The 7,481-nt window shown below is 39.3% G+C and overlaps 1 long non-coding RNA gene across 1 annotated transcript; it reads left to right on the forward strand.

Annotated features, from left to right (window-relative positions):
* Window positions 1-1,514: 1,514 nt before the first annotated feature.
* LOC137250177 (uncharacterized) lies at window positions 1,515-2,675 on the forward strand. The gene is made up of 3 exons (XR_010952830.1): window positions 1,515-1,950; window positions 2,010-2,203; window positions 2,455-2,675. It is a non-coding gene; the product is annotated as an uncharacterized lncRNA (long non-coding RNA).
* Window positions 2,676-7,481: the final 4,806 nt, after the last annotated feature.

Genomic DNA, 7,481 nt, shown 5'->3' on the forward strand with positions numbered 1-7,481 from the left:
GCTCGAGGCGTCGTCCCGTGCGCTGAGCCAGAGGGTAGGTCTCTCCAGGTACAGGGTTACATGGAGGTGGTGAGCTTCGGAGGAGTAGTAGTATCCTGGCGAAGGAATACCCAAAGGCAATAGTAACTTTCCCTGACAGTACGGATAATTCCAAAAGTTCAGAATCCGATAGCCAAACGTTCTCATCCGCGATGGGCGAACCGACCATAATTCTGCAACGTCAGACGCATTCTCCGCTTAATCTAGAAGAAAGGGAACATAGGTATGAGCAAATAAGACAGGCGATTTTTGAAAAACAACCGGTGTCAATATTTTGAGGTGCAGGAAAAGATATCACCGGAGAGTACAGGAGCGTAGATTGCTGCAGACCACCACGTTAATGCTTACGGAAGATGAAAGGCCTCTCGTTAAGGCGAAAATCAAAAACAGTTTCATTGTGGGATTGTTGGACTCGGGAGCCAACGTCTCCATCTTGGGGAAGAATGGTGAAGAATTCTTAAAAGATAACGGCTTCGATTATCAGCCCCTACATGCTTTCATATATACCGCGGGTGGCAACAAGCAAAAAATCTTAGGCTCGATATCCTTACCGGTCACCTTCAAGAATACCACAAAGGTTATTCGTTTTTACCATGTTCCTTCACTCCTCCAAGAAGCTTACTTCGGGGTTGATTTTGGAGAGAATTTGCGCTAGCTCCCGAAATATTCCCAAGTGTAGAGAGCATAGAGGTTAGCAATGAAAAGGACGAAGAACTTAATCTCCATGATTTGTCACCAACCCGGAGAAGAGATTTACAAAAGGTCATAGAGACGTTTCCTTCCTTCGAAAAGTCGAAAGTCTGGGGCAAGCAAAGTTAGTGGAGCATCACATTGATACTGGTGATGCGGCTCCTATACACTCAAAAAATTTTTTGTCCTAAAGTTAAGGAAACATGCTACTTTGCACAAAAGAAATTTTCCTATTTTGTAGGAAAAACTTATGGTTTTAACGAAATTCGTTCTTAAAATGTAAGAAAAATCGCACTCAAAACAAGGAAGTAATTTCCTTGACCTGATATTTAATAAAATTTTACTAATTTTTAGTAAATTTCGACGATAGCAAGTAACAAATTGCTTAAAATCAGAAATAAGTACACATTTTACTTAAGTTTAAGACACGTTCCTCAAAATAAGGAAATAAAAACAAAATCTCATAACCGGGCTAGCAATACGAATACTTGTAAATATGTATGTAAATCCACATAAATGTGGATATATATGTATGTACATGCATACTTGCAACAGGCTAAAGCTTTTCGCAAAGTCCCGTTAGATTTCATTATTTTTGTCAAAATAAAAGAGTTTTGTCAGTTTAAAGTTGGAAGTTGTGAGTGTCGGTGTAATGCAGCATGAGTGAAGCTGATTTTTTAGACTTGTTATTTTCTTTGAAAGGTAAAATGTTTTTTGACTTATTTAAAAGTGAGTTAAGAGTGTAAAAGTGTAATAAATGTGATAAATGTAGGGGAATATTTTAATTCCTTTTGAACTTTTTTTGATGTATACTAATAAACTTTTATCAAAGAAGCTACATACATGGTGATAAGTTATATGTGCCGATAACTTTTTGCGGAATGCACCTATATTGATAAGAGTGTATAAGTCATTTATACACATTTTGTGCACAGTTCATCTTAAATCGGACATCCAAAACTTTTTGTTAATATGTACAAATGTTATTATTTGTTTTTACTATTTTTTCTAGAGCACAACATAACGTTAGAGGCTTTGAACTATATGAAAGGCAGCCATTTAGGTGAGATAGTGCCAAAATCTCTGTTTGGCAACAGGACCATTTTTGAACATAATTTGCGTCTTTGGCAAATATCACAAGGCTACGACAGCGAGTGCCACAGTGGATCAACACAATCTATCAGCAATAGTTTTTGTTATGCCGTTGATGACGTAAATGAGGTAATTGTTGGAAAAACAGCCAGGAAACTATCATTAATTTTAATAGATTCCAATTTTAGACGTCTTAAAATCCAGTTATGGTGAAGCAGCACTATTGAAGTCATACGAAATATACAAAAAACCTTCAGAACCACAGAGAAAAATTATAGCTTCTTCCATTTGCGCATACATTCTCGATAATAAGATAGCAGCTCGGCTGAAATTATTCGAAAATATTTCTAAAAGACTTGTAATTTTTCCAACAGAAACAAAGGTAGAGTTTTAATTAGGTAGAGTTATAATTATTCGTTGTAAAGTCTTTAGTTTCTGTCTGTTGCTATGGTTTCCAATATAAAATTTGATAACATAGCACATATGACGAATAGGATACCTTGTGAATACCCTAAATAATACACAAAAAAAAAAATGATTATAAAATATAATAGCAAATTAATTAATCAAAACAAAAATCTTAATAAAAAACCCGTATGTGTAGTTATAAATGTTTATATTCTTTTTTTTTAGATATCCGTGATATTATAATTTGTCTTAGTCTACCAGCTCTTCTAAAGCCGAAAAACAGAAACTGTAAAAAGAAAACAACAATATCTAACTCGAGGGACTCAGTTTTATGTTACAGCAAAAAATCAATGCAATCAGTGATGAAGTTTATGGACAGAATATAAAACTGCAGCTGTTTTTGTGTGCGATCGGTGATGACATCATCGATTTAAAAGAGTTTTTCGTTTATTTCGCAGGTATATATTATAAATTAAGTAATATTGTCAAAAGCATTGATATATGTTTCAAAATATTTCATGTGTTGGATTTGAAATATCCACAAAATTGTGTACAAATATGGAATTTTGTAGACCAATTCTTTTTTAAAATTTCTAATACTAAAGACAGTTTTATATCTACAATAATTAATGATTCACAACGATTTGCTTCGTATGTAAAAAAATTTTTTAACTTGCGAACATTTGTTTGTTCATTTGAAATATTACCATCAGAAAAACCAATTGATATTTTTGAATGTGGATTCATTAGTTGCCTCGACTTGTTATCGATAAAATGATTAGTATTCACAACAAAAAATACTGTGAGCTTTTTAGTGACACGTTAAAGCCAAAACACCATTTACTCTTACACTATTTGCAGAGTTATAGAAGAATCGGGACCTTTGAAAAACTTGTGGACTTTTTTATTTGAAGCCAAGCATAGGCAGCTAAAAGCTTATGCAAAAAATACATGTTCTCGTAAAAATATTATATTATCATTAGGTTTTAAATTATCTTTAAATTTTTCAAATTATATTTCCAACTTTGAAGACAAACCATAAATGTTTGTATGGTGAACCCCAGCGGGGGTTCCAGAGGGTGTGCCACTGGCATAGGTGCATCGGGCCTCCAAAGTTAGTGGGGGTCGGTCATACATTTGGACTCGATTGGAGCACTCTAAATGGGTTAAAGTGGGATTTTTCAAAATTTGCCCCTACCCAAAAGTTCGACCCAAATTGGGGGGGGGGGGGGGGGGGGAGGGGGGCATCAGAATTCGTTTTAGGGGTATGGTTCCTTCGGCAAAGCTTCTTATTTTGATCCCTAGAATATGATTTTCACAGAGCAATGGGCGATTTTTTTGCCTCCCCACAAATCGACCCGCCCTAGTACATATGTATATATATGAAAAATTATTTTACTGAGTAAAACATTTACTTCTATAAAGGAAAAAATATCATAAAAGTAAGTATGATATATAGACTCATATTAGTACTAAAATTAAGTAGTTTTATCTACTTGTGTTGAGGCCAACATATCTTTAAAATTGTAAAAATTTTAAGTATCACTTATACTTGAATTGAGGAAAAATATTTCTTTGTTTAAAGTAAAATTGTTACTAAAGTTAAAGAAAGATTTACTTGACCTATGCTTATTCAGCTTAAGTAAATGATATCCTTTATTCGAGGACGATAATGCTTTAGTGCAATTTTGTTCCCTTCTTGTCCTTAAATTTATATGGGGCTTCCTAATTTTTAGGAAAACATTTTTTTGAGTGTAAAAAGCAAACATTTCCCTCTTTCGCCACCGAGGCAAGCCGACGCTTTTAGCGAGATAGACAGGCTACTCGAATTGGGAGTTATAGAAGAATCGAACTCTCCGTGGTGTAGTCCTGTGGTACTGGTCCGGAAACCAGGTAAAGTTAGGTTGTGTATAGATTCCAGAAAGGTCAACGCGGTAACTAAGAAGGACTCATACCCGCTGCCTCATATTAACGGCTTATTGAGCAGACTGAAGGATACGCACTTTATTAGTGGCATTGATCTGAAGGACGCGTTCTTTCAGATGAAATTGACGAGGTCCTCCAAGGAAAAAACAACATTCGCGGTTCCGGGGAGGGCTGATGGACAAGGAAATCCCTTCGCGTCTGCGGGAGAATGTCTTCGTCTACCTGGACGACCTGATGGTATGTAGTACGAACTTTGAGGACCACCTGAAGTTGCTGGCGGAAGTGGCAAAGTGTTTGGCCGACGCAGGTCAGACGATAAACGTGGAGAAGAGCAAATTTTGTCAGAAAGAAATTCGATACTTATGGTACTTGATAGGCAGCGGGTGCTTGAAAGTGGATCCAGGGAAAATAGAACCGATGAAAAACTTTCCGATCCCTAAATCCCCTCGGCAGGTGCGTAGGTTTGTGGGCATTTATTACCAATTTTGCTGACTTGGCAGGTCCCTTGACCAACTGCCTTCGTAAGTCATCAGGCCCCTTCAAACTTACCGCTGAAGCTATAGAGGCCTTCGAAAAACTTAAAGTAGCCTTGAGTTCCGCTCCTGTCTTGGCCCAACCCGATTTTTCCAGAGAGTTTGTAATCTAATGTGACGCTTCCAAAATAGGTATTGGCGGGGTATTGTTCCAGGTCGATGATGAGGGCGCTGAGCATCCAATCGCCTTCGTTTCGAAAGAGCAGAATAATGCTCAACGCAATTATACAGTAACCGAGTTCGAATGTCTCGCCGCCATAGTCAGCGTGAAGCGTTTCCGACCATATATTGAAGGATTACCGTTTCGAATTATCACGGACCACTCCAGTCTCAAGTGGTTGATGACTCAGAAGGACTCGAGCGGGAGGTTGGCGAGGTTGTCGGTCCTGCTGCAAAGATACGACTTTAGAATGGAACATCGCAAAGGCACCCTGGATGCGCTATCGCGGTTTGATGCCGACGAGTTGACTTTCACTGCCACACCTGGGGAAATAGATTTAGTCTCTCCCGAATTTAGCAGCGACGAATATCTAGATTTGATTAGGACCGTCACCGAAAACGAGTAGTCGCTTCCGGACTTACGATAGGTGGATGGTGTCATCTTCAAGAGGGTTAAATTTCGCAAGTGGTGGAAGGTGAGGAAGACTCGCTATGGCGTTTGTGGTTGCCGAAAGGGTTGACGGAGGAAGCAGTGAGATTAGCACATGACGCCAACCGGAGTTACCACGGCGGGTGGCAGAAAACCTTAGAACGTGTTAGGCAAAAGTACTTCTGGCCACAGCAGGCTGAGGACGTCAGAGACTACGTCCAGTGTTGTGATACCTGTAAAGCTGTAAAACCCACTATTCAGCAGTCGAGACCGCCTATAGGGAGTACCTTTGTATCCGAGAGGCCATTTCAGCGATTATATTGCGATTTTCTAGGGCTTTATCCGCGATCCAAACGGCGAAATCAATTTCTTTTCATAGTTCTGGACCATTTTGCAAAGTATGATTGGCTAAAGCCCATGCAGAGAACCACAACTGTTAGTGTTATAAATTGCTTCGCTTCAGAAATTTTTCCAGCTGTAGGGGTCCCGGAGTTTATTCATAGCGACAACGGTAAACAGTTTATCTCGAAAGAAATGAAACAATTTTTAGAAAATTATGGGGTGACACACGTGGGGACGGGGGTGACACAAGCGAACGCCTCAGAACGAGTCAATAGAGAAATTGTGTCTAACATTAGAATTTTCCTGAAGGATAGACCCGACAATACCGATTGGGACAAGCATATACCAGAGATTTTATCAGTTTTGAGAAGCGATTTTCATACGGCGATTCAATGCTCTCCATACTTTGCATTATATGGTCAAAATATGGTCCAACATGCTTCAGCGTACAATATTTTACAGAAACTCGACAGCCTTAGGGAAGCCCAGGTTACAATAGCAAATAGAGCCGACAAGCTGACTAATATTCGCGAGCAAATCCGTGGAAATTTATATCAGGCAAAGGATAGGGGAATAAACACCTATAACAAGCGCTCTAGGCAAGTCAACTGCAGGGAAGGTCAGGAAGTTTTCCGGAAAAACTTTGCTTTGAGTAACTTCAAACAGGGCATTAACTTCAAATTCTTGCCAAAATACCTTAAGTGTAGGGTGCTCCGAAAAATAGGCAAAGCATTGTATGACCTCGGGGACCTAAACGGGAAATTGATAGGTCGCTTCCACGCTTCAGATATTCGCCCACAATAAACCCTCAAGAACGTTTTTTTGCTAAATTACAAATTGATTTTTTTTATAAACCTACCAATTGGATTTTGTTTTACCTTGTCTGGGCGTTTTGGCGGTCGGGGACATCTCGCCCAGTATACTCCCCGAGCAACGATTTCATAGGGCGTTCACACGCGTTCTCACCGAGAACCGTGAACAACCTGGCAGTCCAAACTTGGGTTGGACTAGCCTTACGGAGTTTGGACGAGTTCTCCTCTATCAAAATGTCTACTCACATATTTTTTTTTTAGCCTTTCGGTGGGGGCGAAAACCACTAGATAATACCATACGGAGTTTTGACGAGTTCTCCATAACAAATGTCTAATATTCGCAAAGCCTTTTAACTAAGAAACAAAATTAATTTACTACTTGACTTGACTTTTTTGATGGACCTTTTGTTGCCCGGCTAGCTTCGCGGTAGAACTTTGAGACTCTTATCATAGGGGTGAGTCGTGCCCCACGTTAACTGGCATCGGAGGTTCCTGAGAGTGGCTTCCTATAGGTGAACCGGTTTCCTGTTCGCTTCATCGTCAGGTCTTCAAAGGGAAGCAGGTTTGTTATGGTCCACTTGGGAGCTTCACCCTTGAACGTACTAGTTGGCTAGTGATAAGTGAAAGGGTCAGGATTCACCTCACTCATGTCTGCCTGGGGTGGTTAAAATAAATTGGTTTAAATTTCGTGCGGGTGGCATCGGCAAGAATTCCAATGACATTGACGAATTCTCAATAACACCTGGCTAAATGACATAAGTGGCCCATCTCACCAGCTGATTTTATTCTTTTCATTGTACGGACATATAGATTGTCAAAAGGCGATGGCAAGCGCAAAATGTAAACAACACATTGGAAATTATTCAACGCGTGGTGGTCAATTCTTATCTAATTAAGCGCAAAAATTTCCCACAACACACAAGAAGATTAAGCGGTATAACTGCCACTTTCCAATTATGCAGTCGCTAAAATGGAATGGTTGTTTTTTTTTCGCTTGAACGCCACGTTGGCTCGGTGGCCATCTTGCGAAGATTAATTAAGTAAATTGCA

Source organism: Eurosta solidaginis, chromosome 4 (assembly GCF_040869045.1).
Source record: "Eurosta solidaginis isolate ZX-2024a chromosome 4, ASM4086904v1, whole genome shotgun sequence".
NCBI classification, from domain to species: Eukaryota; Metazoa; Arthropoda; class Insecta; order Diptera; family Tephritidae; genus Eurosta; species Eurosta solidaginis.